General features: G+C 37.8%; 1 protein-coding gene and 1 long non-coding RNA gene across 7 annotated transcripts in view; one reads left to right on the top strand and one right to left on the bottom strand.

Annotated features, from left to right (window-relative positions):
• LOC105153401 (uncharacterized) overlaps positions 1–17,054 on the bottom strand; it is a 150,100-nt gene that overhangs the window by 36,294 nt on the left and 96,752 nt on the right. For 2 of the 4 annotated variants that reach the window (XR_015546223.1, XR_847095.2), the window contains exon 5: positions 13,811–14,017. The exons of 1 other annotated variant lie outside the window; for it this stretch is intronic. This is a non-coding gene — a long non-coding RNA (uncharacterized LOC105153401). Of the gene's footprint in view, positions 1–13,810; positions 16,760–17,054 lie in introns of those variants that run through there. One more of the 4 variants, XR_015546224.1, reaches the window with a different exon arrangement.
• Tsp26A (Tetraspanin 26A) overlaps positions 1–17,054 on the top strand; it is a 113,644-nt gene that overhangs the window by 32,867 nt on the left and 63,723 nt on the right. The gene's annotated exons all lie outside the window — the stretch shown is intronic.

Genomic DNA, 17,054 nt, shown 5'->3' with positions numbered 1-17,054 from the left:
GCGCTTTTTGATCTCTCTTTTTGCGTATCCGCGCGCAGACAATAGATCATTGTTTCCGCGGCTATAGGAAAAGCCTTTCACACGGAATGCGAAAGGGATCCTTTATTGGCGCGCACATCGTGCCGACATTTTAGGTGTTAATAAAAAGGCCCAATGAGGACTGATTGCTTAACGATCGCGAGCGAAAAATCGAAAAGTTAATCAAGGGAAGTCACTCAACGTTACGTATACTACATTTCCACAATTGGTCGCTTAAATTTGTTTCGCGTAAGTGAGTTTGATAATTTTTCCTGCAATTTAGGATTATATATTATAGATACCGAAAGAGAAAAAATTATATTTTTTAATCAATTTTTTTTAGTTTATACCTAAATAAATTTTCAATTTCAAAAGATACATTCACGTCTTCTCCGCTTTTCTTTACCGCCCGTTATTCAGCTTTAAACGTATCGGACAATCGCTGTATTTCTCCCCGTCGGCGGACAATTATTATTTTATCCGCCATCGTCGTAATTGCACGCTTTTACTCTCACTTCCATCAATTTCCTCCTTCGCGTCTGCGGTTATTAAGCGCGAAAGAAGGGGAGGGAGGGGAGGGGTAGCGCATAAATCTTTCGCAGTTTTCCAACAACGCGGCAGCAATTAGAAGACGCGCGAAACCGGTCCGGTTTCATGATATCGAAGGAGCAATTACACTATTATTAGAGATAGATTGAAATGGGTATTTCCAAATACAATATTATACTACAGTGTGTTATTTTTTTTTTTACTTCTCGTTGATTAGTCTGATATTGCGAGCGTTTTTCTCTTGCCAAGTAATTTGATACTTTTGATATCGTACCTTCTTATCGAGTATCTCGTAACAAGATGCTCGGAGATCAACGAGTTAAACTGGACTATCGCGAACACGAAAAGCGAGACTAGCATGTAAAATGTTCTGAAACTTCGTCAGGACGAAAAAGAGAGAAAGGAGGTTTAGCATTTTAAATATCGTATGTGTATGTAATTATTACACGCAGGAAATTAACACGCAGGATATAGAAAGTGTCGAAATAACAATTTTCCAAATTCTTTGAAGTAGAATCTCACATTAAGAAGTGAAAATTGATCAGTCTTGAAAAAGAGTGGCTCAATTTTTAATCCCTAAGAGTGAGATTCGCTCTAAAAGTTTTAGAGAGTATTTGTAAAATTTCTTGATGGTGATATTGCGTATCTTCTCACCGGACGTCGCCATTCTCTACCACAAAGTGGGATAAGGAAGGGACCGAATACCTTTTTTAAAAATTAGGTCACGTAAACCTCGTAGTAACTGAAAGCTTAACGAGATTTGTGGTACGAGTAGAGGATTAAGCGTTCTAAAAGTGACATCTCTGAAAGTTCTTTTGCAAAATATATTACTGTATATTTTTCATATTTCTATCTCGGTCACTTTGTCCACCGTTCTGATCCCACGTGACGTTCGCCATCACCCTCATCGCTTTCCACTTCCCGAAGGGAAGGGACGCGCGATGCGGAAGAACGAGAAAATCCCGGGGATATTCTGCTTGTCGTGGGCTCCGTGGATGGAGGTTGCCTGCAGCCAACCGTTTTCTCTCGCGAGCCGCTAATTACAAGAGCACGCGTAAAAGGCCTTTGAGAGGGTGACACGGGACGCTTCGGCAACCGGATTACAGAAGAGCTATAACCCCTATTGTCTTTCAAGCTCGTTAGAGAAATAACTCGACGAGCGTTCCTACTGATGCCGCGGTGGCAAGTCTTTTTGCCGCTCTTTTCCGCGCTGAATTCTCGCGAACATGCGCGAGCCACGTTCTTACGTCGTTCCGACGACGCTTTTTTTTTCGTCCGGAACAGGCAGGAATCTTAATTGGAAATTTAAGCGGGGTTGCGGAGAGTTCGTTCTTCCGCCATCGGCAGCGTCGAGGGGCAAAAAATCCGTGCTTTAAATACCAATAGCCGTTCTTATTTCAGTTCGAAAATGAAATCTATCTCGAAATACCAGAACTTCGTATTATTAAAGAAAACACGAAGTACGTTAATTACGATATTTACACATAAAAAATACGATAACTGAAGTGAAAAAAGTAGGACTTTGAAATCGCTCAGAATACACAGATAAAAATTGTGTTTTAAAAATGTATTTAAAGTAAATATTTGTTCTATTTCACATTCATTTAAAATATATTCAGAGACACATTTTGTGATTCTATTAACGTAGTCATAATTGTTTTCAAGTATCCCGTAAGACGAAATAAGAGCTTTAAACGTATTTTCCTCAACGTGTTTTGCTTATACACGTCCTCTCGGCGCTCTGCCTCACTTTCAATTCTAATTTACATGACTCATTACCTGTAGCGCGTGTGCTTTCCCTGCAAACAACGCAGGCATGCACTTTTGCAAGCGTGCGAAATTGCGCTACCCGGTGTACGGGGAAAAAAAAGGAAAATATTCTCTTTACGGCACCCGTAAGTAACCGGTAGTAACCGGTTTTACCGGGGTGTGATCTTTTTCTACTCGCACACACATATATACTCTCAAAAATTAGTCCGGCTGCCCGGCTCCCTTTATCAACGCGATGACGCAGCGAAACTTAGCGCAACGGATGACCGGACGTCGCGATGAATCGCGATATCATCGCATCTCGCTGAACACAATGGACACGTACACCGACACCGGGAGAAGGGTGCCGGCTCGGCAATTAATTTCCTACCTGGAATTAATCGCGTCCCCTTATCAAGCCAGCCACGATACTTCGACCATCCCCACCGAGCTCCTGCGAATCTGTCGTCGCTTCTGCGGGCGCTCGATCGCCTCGCGGCTCCAATTCCTCACTCGGTAAAATATGCACGGGCAACAGGAATATAGGTATATCTGACCATCGTCTCTCCTATCACCGGTCACTGAAATCGGGTTAAGCCTCGCGCGACCTCGAACTCGCCGACGCGGGTTTCCAATTTAATTGTCCGCTCGATATGACGGTGTATCAAAGGCTGACCCACATCGTTGATTTCGCCAGAGCAGCGAACCAACTATCTATCCCTCTCGCCCAATTTCTATCCCCTATTGCTGCACACCTTCGTATCTCCGTTTCGATGCGCTTTGCCAAGTTTGGACTTACGTCATTAGCGATTCGAGACACATATCTTGTTATCTTGCCGTTGCCAGTCGCAGTTGCTGCAGTAGAGTGCACGTTCGACGAAGTGCAAGGGGATTGCAATATGACGACATCGCGATAATAACATCGCGCTCTCTGGCTTATGTATATATTGTTACGTTGAACAATATAATATATATAATATATATAATACTGTATACATTATCATTTTGCCATTATTTCGCATAATATCATTTTCGTTTTAATTTAAATTATCAACCGGACGATAGATATTAGACATGCGGGAAAAAAAGGTTCTTTGGAGTAATTGTATATTTTACGTTATTTATATATAGAAAATTTTGTCAATTATTAACTCTTAAATGTTATCACTACGAAAACATTACTGTACGGCATATCAATCCGATTCGATTGCTTATACCTTCCATAAAAATCGAAGTATTGTAAAAATTTTCTTTCAATTGAAACGCCAAACATCAAGGAACCAAACAAATGTAAGCTTTAATAATAAAAAGTTATAAGCAATAGAAAAAACATTGTTATATCAAAACTGAAAAGGTGTTTGCATATCGGAAAAAGAATACGAATATAATTTTATTTACCGAATACTTTTCTCTGGAATCGTTATAATATAATAAACTGACGCTTATTCTGAAGCAGTGACACTTTTATTGTAATAAAAAAATGCATTTGTTAAAAGACCACAAAATATATATATATCTACGAGAAAATTTACCCAGTAAGATTTTTTTCTCCTTTCGTCGTAGTTTCAACGTAAGTGTTTGTGGAATAATTGGTTACGACAGCGATCGTTCTTGTATGAAATATACAATATACGGTTTCCCCGCGATGGCGAATTTCCTTTCTCAGACGATGTCACGTCAAATACAACGTAGAAAATATGAGCAAAGTCCACGCTGGACGGGAGTCACCGACGGGGGAGTCTCGTAATTCTCGCATGCGGCACCGGCAGGGTGTTGCCGTTGTAAACGCAAGGAACACACAGCGCGATCAATCTCGTGCGGTTCGCCGGCGATCAATCCGCGGTTCGCTTCGTCGGCACGAAAACCGACAGCGCGACACGGCTACCCGGTCTCTTCCGTGTGTGTTTTCGTTTGACCCTTCGTTCAACCCGGCGGTACTTCACGACCGTCCATCAGTCAGGCCGACACCCCCAGGTTCCTTTTACGAGCACGAAAGCGGAGATTACACCGCGAATTTTATTTTTTCAACTCATACTCTTCCACAAGTCGCGGAAGTGCCAGACTTGCGGAGCTGCCGGAAGTAACAGTTCTTTAACCAGTCCACCCAAGGTCGGACTCCGCTGGATATTCTTAGAATTAATATTGGAAGTAGAGATAGCAGGAAGATAACGTTACTGTTGTAAAGTTGCACGTTTTTGTTTAATTAAAAATCCTAAATCCTTGAAAAAAGTTAATATATCGTTAGATAGATGAGAGAACGTGTGTGCAGCTTTTATCGAAATTGAAAGGAAAAAGAGGAAGTGTAATTCTTCTGAAAATTGAAAGACTTTAAAGGAAGATTTACGATATAGATGTGATAAAACAGATGATTCATCTCTTTAGCTGTCTATCTACGTCAGAAAAGCGTTAAACATCTCCAGTTAATTATTGTATGTCTACCGCATATAACCAGCCTTGCCTTGCAAACGTTTACTTTCTACGTCTGGAGCACTAGCCGGAGCGTTTGTTACTATCTTGTTCCTCGACTCTTGTAGCGCAAGCGTGGCTTTTAATAAGAGGATTTGCTCGTGACACAAAAGGCTATTGTTCTCAGGGCTATTATCAACTTACAGGACTTCCGGGCGCTCACTGTATGGCAATTTACGCTACGTATTAAAAATTATCTAACATTTTGTTCTGGCCGTCGTGTTTGTAAAAATCGTGCGATTAATTTTTATCGCCGCTTTACAACAAACATGCCTCCGTATAACGTGCGATGAAAAATCAATACTCTTTGTGAACTAATAATTATTAATGTACGTAGTTTGAACTAGTTTTTCCAATGAATTCAAATATTATTATTAATCGAAGAACGGTATGTTAAAAAAAATGCATTCCATAAACAGTATGATTTAATTAAATATTAAAAGTAAATTATTATAAATTCGTACGTATGAGTTTATGTGACACATTTATTTCTCATGAAACCCTTTTCGAACATAATTTAACGTAATACGGAAAATGGGGTAGACAAGAGAGAACGATAGCGACTCGATGCAGGGCAATTAGGTTCGCTTCATTAGGGCTAATTAACATCGCAGCATTCCCGCGAGAATGTGCTGCTATGAGCGGGAATTAAAAAGCATTCGCATAAACGGCTTATATTTTAATATGCGAATCTATTTCGGTCTGTAATCTGCGCCCGGCAGTCCCGTGTTTTTTTAATTAAGTCGTCTCATCGGGTCGTTTCTCGACTTTCTCGTCTTGCTTATGAAGTTATTACATGAAAAAAGGCATCGGGGTAAACTGAGAGAGCGAAAGGGGAAAATGTGTGGCAGCGACGGCGGTAGCGGCTATCTTTCCGCGGCCTTTTAAAATCCACGGTAAATGTTTAATCGGTTAATATCAGAAAAAGGTGGGTAAAAAGTGCTGTGGCATCTGCGGCATATCGATATCGGTCCTTGGTTCCTTCTTCCGTATCGTTTTTCTGGTTTTTTTTTTTTTTTTTTTTTTTTGTTATACCGATTCGATCAAGAAAAGAGAGAAGAAGAAACGGCAAATGAGGAGAGAGGGAAAGAAATAGAGAGAAAGAGCAAAGAGAAGGAGAGAACAGGGAGCGAGAAATTTTCAGGGAGGAAATATTTGCAGAACCACGAAGAATACTCTGCAGCTTCCGTTGGCCGTATTTTATCGCTATCTAGTTTCTCTTGCATTACGCTGATACCCCCACTCCCGTTATTGTACGGCCGCTATTGTAACTATATCGCAAATAGCGGTCTACTTGGAAGAGAGCAGTCCGATACATTGCATACTTTTTTGTATATTCCGATAATTACGGGGCAGCAAACGAGCAAAGTTTGATAAATAATTTTCATAGACGAAAAATGTAACGGTCTGTTTACGATAGTAAAAACCGGCAAAAATATACTGACGGTATTTTCGACGAAAAGGTACTTACAAGTCCATTTGGTACTACATGATTCTGCTCCATTTTTATTAAAGCAGATACGCTCGTCCAGGCTTTTTCCCCCCTTCGTCAAAGCAACGAGATATCACCGCGAGGTTAATTTCGCAATGAAATATGCCACGGTAACCGCTTAATGTGTATTGCGATTCCCGCAGGATGGTTTTCTTTTGTGATGATGGTAAATAGTTACCGTGCGCCCGGTGACGAGTTACTTTCGACAATTGTTAGTCTCTTCTCCAGAATGGGAATCGTTTATATTCAGGCGAAGCAAAGCGCGGAATTATCCAAAGTGTAGACAAACATACAAAGAGATATCACAAAGCATTGTGCGAGTGAAGAAAACAGAGTGAGCAGAGTGTTCGAATGCAGACAAAGATATGAGAGACAAGAATATAAACATAATATAAACCTAATATAATTATATATGATACATAATGCACCCTAATAAAAAGTATTGGATACAACATATTTCATAAAAGCACATTTTTGCATGAATTAAATATAAGATAAAAAATAATTATTTTTAAGTTAAATATTATTATTAAATCAAGTTGAATAATTTTGATAACATAATGGATGTTGTTTGTAAAATATTTTAATTATTTCTACGGCAAAAGTGTACATTAGTTTTAGCGGTTTTCTTGCTTTATGAATTTCAGTGCAAACATTTGATTTTTCTAAAATACTAAAATATCTATTTTTGAGAGAATAAATGTACTTCTATACGCTCTACCATAACGTTCTTTTCTTTGCGTGAGATTTTTCTAAAATCCAGTTTTCCTGGAACAATCGTGCACAACTTCTTCTATTCTTCGAATGACATTGCGGTCCGTTCGCGCATGCATGTACAAAAGTTCCGCATGTGAAGGATAAAAAGTAAATAAAAACAGCCAGAAAGTGCAGTTTTCCGGATTGCAAGATGTGCTTCTCAAAGCACTCTCCCTCTATTGAGATGAGCGAAGCGACAAGATCAATGGACCTGAAAAAATCTTCCGAAAGCTAACAACCTTTCATTTGCAATCTGAATTTTTTGACATAGGCAAAATTTTACTCGTCAAATTCGTCATTTCTTTCTTATTTTTGCTTAAATTTCAATGTTTATATAATAAAGATTTTTATATAATAAATAGAGATTTCAACTTTTGAGTTAAATAACTATTTGGAAATATAATAGAGATGTTGGAAGATAATCTTGATTTTTTCCATATTTTTAAAAGTCTAGAACAGTAAAAAAAACTTAGACTAATCAAAAAAGATTCAAATTGAAAGATTAAATCCGACCTCTAGATTGCTTTTCGATATTTATCAACAAAAATATATGCATACGTTCACAATTGTGATTCTTATCTAAAAAGATGAAAATTACATCTGTTATGTCTCTCAAAAGCAAAAATATGTGAAAAATGTTTATCTTTTTAATCTTTTTGTTTAGGAAAAGGTTATAAAATACAGAAAATCGAGCACTTTCAGGCTAAATTTGGTTTCACTAATAAGGACATAAATTGACAAATAATTGTCAGGTTAACATTTATAAACATATATCTTCAGATCTGAGACTCATTGAGGTCTCTGAAAATAACGAAAACTCTCGCAATCGATAGCCCGTCGTGTTTCTCTTCGTGCTCCTTGCGCCTTTTCTACCTGGCGATGAAACAAAAATATCCGGCGCGCATTTGCGCGGAAACGTGCGATTTTACGGGTCGCGGCTCACCCCCGTGTGTATCGCGACTCGGCTTCGAACTCTCTCTTGCAAAACTGAGCGAGGGCGCGAACCTGGAAATCAGCCGTGTATCGACCACGTTTTTCTTTCTCATGGACCACATTTCGAACAAAGTGTCTCGGAATCGCTTTGATAGCTTTTCGTAGCTCGTTCGAGTCCCGCCCGCGCAATACTCCGTCGCGCTCGCACGTACGTTTGAATTATAACCCGCGCGTGCAGAGAGTTCGTAATAATCGCCAACGTTTTATCGCCGCTGTACAGGTCACCCAGTGTACAACAGGATGCGTCCCAGAGGGAACGCAACGAATCTCGCGTGCGATACCGAGCCTCGCGTATCGAAAGAGCCATGAATTTATATCCGAAAACAGCTCCGTTATTCCTGATAGTTTTATGGGGTTATTAGTCAGGGAATAAACTACTGTTGTTGATATACTTGCGTATGTTATTTAGATGTTATCTGAATATATAGTGCACGGTATACGTATTATTCTATTATTTATTTTGCTTGACTTTTTTCTCACATTTTATTTATATTAACCCTCTGGCTATTATGCATAACTATAGACTTCCAGGTACAGGAAGTAACGCGTTAGTTTTAACACCGTTGTGCTGTTATTTTTTTATGATAACGATTTGATAATGACTTTACAATTTTCCATAACGATAATGATAGCGCTAAGATGAGAAAGAGTCATCACTTTTGAAAAGTAACTCGTTACTTTTTTAAATGAATAACACGTAATGATAATAAGTACTTTTTAAAAGTACCTGTTATCATTACGTGTTTTTCCAATCTTGGCGTAACCGTTATGATAAATTGTAAAATTATTATGACAAATCGTTATTTCAAAAAAAAAAACATAACGATATTATAAGTAACGTGTTACTTTCTACTGTGTAAATTTCCTAATAATCGATTTTTTTTTAATGAAATGTCACTATAGAGATTTGCTTCTAAACAATCTTTTAGAACAAACAGCCACAGTGATTCTTTGTGTTATAGAAATGTTCATATTCCGAGTTTGTTTCGTTAAATAATGTTTGCGTTTTTCAATCGCATTCTATAACCGAGTTATTCAATTCCAGCACAAGTCGTAACCAAGAGTTAACAGAAATTATTTGAATTACTTGAACTATAAACTGAATTATAGCGATTTGATTAGTATCTACATGCAATTCAGAATTGTGTCACCTACATAGCTCTAGAATTTATATACCATACGATCTGCATCCATTCTGAGATCGAAGGTCCTGAGTCGTAAAGTTCCGGTGGATGCTCTGCAAACGCCTTAGTACGTCACCCCTGTGGGCGATACTTAAAAGTTTACTCCAGAAAGAAGCCTGCAAGCCCGCCGGTCAAGTACTCGGACACTCGTTCACCCGTCCACCAAACTTCAAGTGTAAGAAGACGCATTTCCGAGCGTATTCAAGCCCCTTTTTACGGCACACTTCGTCCCGGGGCGTAGTGTCAATCGTTCGCTATTCAAGTTTCACGCTAGACTGGCCGGTAGTTTACGGTAGAAGTGTCGGTGCTTTTCAAGTATTAAAATTTCCAGTGGGGATTGCCTGCGCGATTCTCTCGCATCTCTCTTCCCCCTTTTTCCGAGCATCGACGCGCAAAGTTTCTCCCCCGCGACTTTCCGCTGAAAAATTGCACTACGATTGGAAGGCTCTCGCACGTTAAAATGTAATCGGACGTTACGGGCAGAGCTACGATAAAGCTAGCTCGCGGGGGTGGATAATTACATAATACGATAGCTACGGCATTACTTATGCGTCGGATGTAAGGGAGATTTATGGCGCACCGATGTGACTCCGCGCGGCATCGCGTGCGCGTGATCAAATTAAAAGTCCGCCGTTTAAATACCGCGGATTCAATTAAAAATGATGCATTATACCGCGCGTATTTATTATACAGAACTTGTGCATCGACACGTAACGATATTTCTCTTCTAATTAAAGTGTGCTGAAAAAAAATGATCACAGTTGCGTTCACCGAAAATACTGCTATTACGGTACGTACATTCCGTGTAAACTCAGACACGTGTCTGTGCGCGCGCTTTTTTTTATTTAATGCCATATAAATTAGGACCATCCTGGTTCTCTCATTTCTCTTTTCGCCGGTGGTGAGAATTTTGCTCTTCCACTTGGCGAATTCATGGAACGCGTAGAAAGTAAGGGCTTTTCCGTGATATGTTTCTTAAATGCCGGTGGATGCAATCATAAAAAAAGACCACAGCGATACAAATCGTCGAATCAAATTTTTCATCGTGAAAAAAAAAAAGGAAATAACTCGTTCACACGCCACAATTCCTTTTTTTCGTTGCTATATTTTTCCGTTTGGAATCAAATTACACATACGTTATTTTTTTGCCTCGGTGCATCTAATTAATGTTATAATTTTTATTGTAAATACTTTTTCAATAAATTAACTATAGATCAATATTAAATTATTGCTATTCGCAATAAAGAGACATGCAAACTGCAATATTGCAATACTGACTGATGCAACTTTATTCTTCAGTAATTATACTTAATTAACGGATCCTTAACTCTCACTTAATTTCAAGTTAAATAAACTTAAGATGTAATTTATCGAAACATATTTAGTGGCAAATATGCGAGATGTTTCACGTTTTGCTGCAGCTTTTAATAGCGAATTGATTAAGAAGTTTCGATATCAATTTAATCACACAAAGATATCAAAATATCCTGTAATTTACTATATCCTTGCTATTTTCCATGTCATTTGCCATTTTCGGTATCAAAAGGAAAAGATCTAAAGAGAATGCAGATCATGCAACTTCGTATAAGTACTGCAATATTGTCAGTCGTCTCGCGTGAAAGTCGTCCATTTCATCGCCTATTCTCTTCCCCTGTTGTACCAGCTGTTGAGACAATACAGTTATGTGGACGCCACGTATCTGGCAACCTTCGGATTGTCTGGACACTGACTTGTACGAGATAGAGAGAAGGAATCGTAACTTAAGCGTTACAGAGCGCCGGATGTCGCGCATCTTACTGCCTGTGAATTATTGCGTCTATGCACAGGTCACGAAATGTAAATCGCCGAGAGACGGTTGGTTCCACCGAGATCGATGTTACTTTTATAGCCGAGATACATTGTACAGTCGCTGCGTAGCCACAGAGAAAGCGATTAAATTAAGCGAGGACAAATGACAAGATGCACATGTCCAAGATGGAGAGAGAATGCAAGAATACATTCGTGGATGGACGTAAATAAGACTTGAAGCCCTGCGATCATGAATTTTCGTGCATTTTCGCGAATAAACCGTGTCAAATGTTAAATATCTATTTATCTGGCCAGTATCGCGCAAAGACGAGTTGAATAAATATAGATGAATGTATAATGTCGAAATACTGCATGGTTATTCTTTTCTGCATAATAATCGCGTAGAAATAAAAAATATTTATCTTGGTTAATAGCTACGATTAGATATGCACATACAGATAGAAATGTCAACAACTTCCATAAATACATTCGAATCAATGTATTATATATAAAGTTTTATAACGTGCAGGAAATTGTATCTCTAAAAATGGATTTAAATTTTATCTAAGGGACACTTGTGAAATATATATTTGGCAGAAATATTTTAGGATGGACTGACAACCTCAGATTAACGAGAAAAGATTCGCATGAACATATATAATGAATATATATATATATATATATATATATATGAATCTATACGAAAAATCGCTCTTCGAACTTTTTCCATTTCCAAAAACAGTCTTTCCACATAGCCTTTTGCACAATTAAAAAAATGTTGTAGATATTATTTAAATAGTATAATGATGAATAAATATATAGTATAGTTTAAGAATATATAGCTTCATGTGGTACACATCTTGACGGTGCACGCGAGTCGAATAAACCTAGCCAAGCGCGTCGCACACGTTTCATGAAAGATGCACGAGTGCATATTGTATTAGGGTACACACATGCGCTTAAAATAACGCGCTACATCGTCGAGAGCTTTCGCACGACGAGAGAGTGCAACATCTGAGCATGCAAATCCGCGCGAGAGTCGCCCTGTGAAAAGTTCGGTGCGAGAGAGATGAGACTCGTGCGAGAAAAACATTATCAGCCGTCGGCCTTTAACACATTCGAACTGCAAGCATACTATCCATCTCACTTTTTATCGCGATACGGTCATAATAATGAAGGATTTGACGCACACGTCGGCTACGAATCGTCTTTTTTCTCCATCTGCGTCTGCGTGGGATGGATACAAGCGCCCTTCTGGTATCAGAAATTCACGAGCCGGAATTTCCCACCCATGTGCTTAGAAAATTGTCACAGATTCTGTAATAAACTAATTATTACTAGTATGATTATTACTATTATTAGCAAGAGAATTTGAAATTTTTTTTGATTTTTCGAACGTAGAACAAAATGACATACAGTTTCGAACATGGTACATTTCTGAACTAAAATAAAATTTGAATTCAATTTTTGTAGTTTAAGTTTGATTTTTTTCTGTTTGGTGTCCTTTAATATCTCCCACACAATGAAAAATTAAGGTTACCAAATTTAAACCTTAAAAATTAAATTATTTTATTTCGTTCACAGATTGGAGCACGTTCGAAATTGTATACCGCCATCTATGGAGTATATAAAGATTCTAAAAAATTGCGATTATTTTGATAATCTTGAAAACTCTCGAAAGTTTTGAATGTCTCGAAACTTTTGAAAGTTTCAAGACTACAAAACCAACCAATGTTGGCTATATTGGCCATAACATTGGCCATACCGTAACTGGTTTAATAATAGTTATCTTTCACGACTCTTTCAAGACTTTCAACACGTTTCCCCAGTGCTAAAAACTTTCAAAAATATTTTTGTTTCAAATAATATTCTGAAAATTTTGTCATATGTAAAATGATTCCGATGTGTCTTAATCATATCATTAATTAACCCTTCATTACTCGTGTGGAATATTCAGAACACTTCAGCCTTATAAATTCGCTAAATGTATAATAATCGCTATTTATACATTAGGTATTACATTTAAAAATTTTTAATTTATCTAAAGAATGTACAATATAAAAGATTGTCAAAATTTTTATTTAATTGTAAAATCTGTAAATCATTGAGATATGATGTTAAGATGTCAGACACACTCCACGCGAGTAATTACGTCGAAAAAAATCACGCGAGTAATGTAGGATTAAATGTAGAATTAAATTGTTGTAAAATAGCTTGACAGAAAAATAGAAAGGGCTAATAGTTTATATATACATTTACTCCAATATAATATCGTAGAATGCCGTTTTTTAAGACTAAAAGAGAGGAAAATTGTTTCCGAAAAAAATGTAAGGACAACTCAGTTATTAATGAGACTGTGCCGAGACCAGCCGTATTATTTCGTCTTGCGATGCAATACACGAATGTGCCGACGTAAATTCTCGTTTGCATTGCATTGCTGTGGCAGGATGCAAGTGTTGATGTCGCGTGTAGGCGTGGGTGCATGCGTGCGTGCGTGAGTGAGTGAGCGTATGTGTAAGTTCACGCCGGGAGCTTTACTCTTTTGCGTTGATATTAAAGTTGTAACCGAGCCGCAGCGAGAAAAGAGGCCGAAAGGGAAAGAAAGTTGATGACGCGATGTTGAATGCAGCATGTGGTAAGGGTGAATGAGGAAGAGAGAGAGAGAGAGGGGTGGGGGTGGGGGTGAGGGGTGAGAGAGGGGGAGAGAAGCTGATGCACCAGCCGCAACCTGGCTGGTTGGCAAGCAGGGGTAACTGTCGAGCTATGTTTATTGCAACCCAGTTTGTAAAGCCCACTTTAAATGGAAATAACGTACCTCTCTCTGCTTCCTTTCTATCTCTGTCTTGACTCTCCTCTCCCCTCCCTGTCTCTTTCTCTCCCTTTGTTGCGGAAACAGAAGTTTTCACGTTCGAAGCGACTGCACCGACGCGTTCCATATATGCGCCCTGCATCTGCAGCTGCATCTAAGTTCGGCCGTTTGGGGACTCTTGGCGGCGGCTACTCTTCACGCGGGATCTGCTTTCTGTTCTCACGAAACAATAAATTGAGGGAACTAATTGGATAAAAGAGCGAGAGTGTGTATGTGCGAAACAAGTTCTACTTTTATACGATTTCTTTGTATATATAAGCAGAATGCACTTACGTTTCATTTAGAATTTTATTTCTAAAAGGAAATACAGTATGTACGAGTGAATTATTATATAGATATGTATATGTATTCCATTTCATTTCATAAATTTATATAAACAAAACGCACTATATTTCCAATGTTTCATCACTTGTTTACGAGCCATATGATTACTTCAGTTAAATAGATTGAAAAACTACGGTGAAACCAATGTCTCTTTATGCGTAGCGGTTTTCAAGCTATCGCCTGACGCAATTTTACGTATTTTGTGTATTGTAAGTTGCACATCGTTGCGCCGGTATTACCGGGGAATTTTGCGGGAAATGTAATATCGCGGTCGGATGCCGCGACGGGCTTGTCAGGTAGAGGTAATCCAACAGCAGGCTCAGTGCTACTCGTCTCTTTCTCGCATCAAAGGACGTCTGTGCGTCTGTTTGCGAAAAGTAAATTGGAGAGCGGATATAGCTGATAAAAAATTCCGCGATTCAAAAACGTCGCGAATAATCACGGGGATGTCACCGTTGCGACTTGAATTCTTTTATCCCCTGTGGTCTTCAATTTCGCTTGATATTTTTTCGCAATATGTAGCGAAATGCCTTTAACTTCTTTCGAATTTTTGAGAGTGTTAATCCTTAAACGCCTCAATGCGGAAATAATATAGTAGCGTATATCATAGCCAACAATTCGATCATTTATGATTTTTATAAAAATTAATATCTATATTGTAAAAATGTTTTTTTCAATCGAGACGCTAGATATAAAGTTAATTCTACAATGCGCTTTTTATTTTCTGTTTCTTGCTGTTTGTCTCTTGTCTTATTGGCCAAAAAGGTAAGAGATAAACAGAGACAAACAACAAGAAACAGGAAACAAAGAGCACATTGTAAAATTAGCCTTAAGGAACATAACATAGATAATCGAACAAATGTATGTGTCTTTAGTTATAAAAAAAAGTTTGTATTCAATGGAAAAAGCATTGAAAAAGCATTGAAAAAAGTGCTATATTGAAAAGGCGTTTAAGGATTAATATTTGTGCACATAAATGCACAACTTTTAGGCCAGTTCAAAACTTGTGTATTATCATTGATACGCATGGCTGTAGTTCGACATGACATCACCGTTTCAAGATGCGAAACGACTGCCGACCATGACTATAGCCGTCAGTGCTGCGCGATGTGTTAATATCGTTCGTGTTCGCGCACCGTCGTAATTATTTTAACAATTCTATAACACGCTAGTCGTTGCATGGGTACACCATGCCGGTTGTTAGAAAATTGCGTGCTTTTAATTATTGCGGTTGCGCTAAACCATTTCGTTAGCGCAACTTTTCCCTCGCGAGGCAAAGGTTCTTTTCTGGAGCATGACCAAGCTTGCGGGTTTATGACGAGCGAACATAAAAATACATGAACTACAAAAGAACGTCGCTACCTTTCCGCACGGTGAAAGAATCTTCTTGAGTTGCGCAAACCATGTTGTTATGTCGCATATATGGTTGACGGAATATGCACAAATATTCCAAATGCGCGTTTTGTAATATCTAAAGGTCTTCCTATATATACTCTATATGTATATATAAGTGTCTATATACATATATAGACGTAAATTTGCCTTGCGTTTATATAATATTTCGATCGTATGTGATTTCTTCAACTTTACGAATCGATAACGCCAAAACGTGTTAACGTGAAACGGTAAACGTCTTTTTTAAAAAACATGTTTAAGAGAAATTGATGGGAAAAGTGCCATAATTTTCGAGAAATCGCACGGAACTTCTGTCTTCAAGGAAGTAAAGTAATTAAAATAAATAAGTTAGTCAAAGTTTTGCTTCATAATTAGACCAGAGTACGATGATTAAAAAGTTACATTTCCGCTAAAATATTTCTTTGTTCGCATATTTAATTTCGGTCTCCCTACGGGAGTCTTCACATTCAATTTAAATCGTGTCCAACATTATGTTGAATAGACTTTTAATCGAAAAATGATTCATTCACTGCAGAACGAATATTGACTTGAAAAGTATTGTCTTCTGAGTCTTCTCTCTGACTGGCTTCTGATCTTCTTTCACTATTCGTATATGGCCAGCAAGCGTACACAAAAATTAATCTCAAGCTGACTGTTGGATGTGTAGCAGAAGAGTGTAATCCAGCTACAAAGGGTTAACATATCACGCGAGACGTTTCTGACAAAAAAAGGAAGAATATAAACTAACCGGTCGTATTAACCGCGTTGCAGGTGCTCGCGAATTTCACGACATTAATAAAAATACAGTGCGACTGCTGTAATGCAGACAGTTTCTCAAGTCCATTTACATTGAGAATTACGAAATATTACATTTTGTCGCAATCTGCACTCAGATTCACCTTCTTCAATGTATATAAAAAAAATTGATAAAAATACGCTCCTACATCTATCCTTTAGTTTTTTTTATCCACAAAATATTATATTATTTCAAAATTGATTTGTCCTTACAAAGATCGAAAATTCAAATTGCAAGAGATTGGAAACAAATAGCTTGTCTCATAAATTAAATTAGAGGATAATAAGTCATTATTCTCCTCTTTCGAGTAGATTTTATTAATATCTAAGCCAAGTTGACATATTTACTTATATTTATTTATCTATTACTTTTGTTTCTTTTTTCAGGTAAGTTTGCTTAGTAATCATCACACATATGTCGCTCTATTTGTATGGTAAGTGATTAGATTTGCAACAAAATATAATATTATTCTAATTTTGAGACAATAGTTGTTATTAAGTTTAGCCATTTCAGTACGATTTAAAAAAAAACATGTAAAATGCTTTTCGGGTTTGATCGAGCGATTTATATAAATTTTTATTACTACGTTTTTATTAATGACTCTTCATATTTTTTGTATATACATATGTATATATACGTGTAAACAAATTGTGTAAACAATATTAAAAATCTTTT

This window comes from Acromyrmex echinatior, chromosome 9, assembly GCF_024713525.1.
Source record: "Acromyrmex echinatior isolate Ae372 chromosome 9, ASM2471352v2, whole genome shotgun sequence".
Lineage (NCBI taxonomy): Eukaryota > Metazoa > Arthropoda > Insecta > Hymenoptera > Formicidae > Acromyrmex > Acromyrmex echinatior.
Note: the sequence above shows the minus strand (reverse complement) of the source record. Positions and strands in the feature narration are given on the sequence as shown.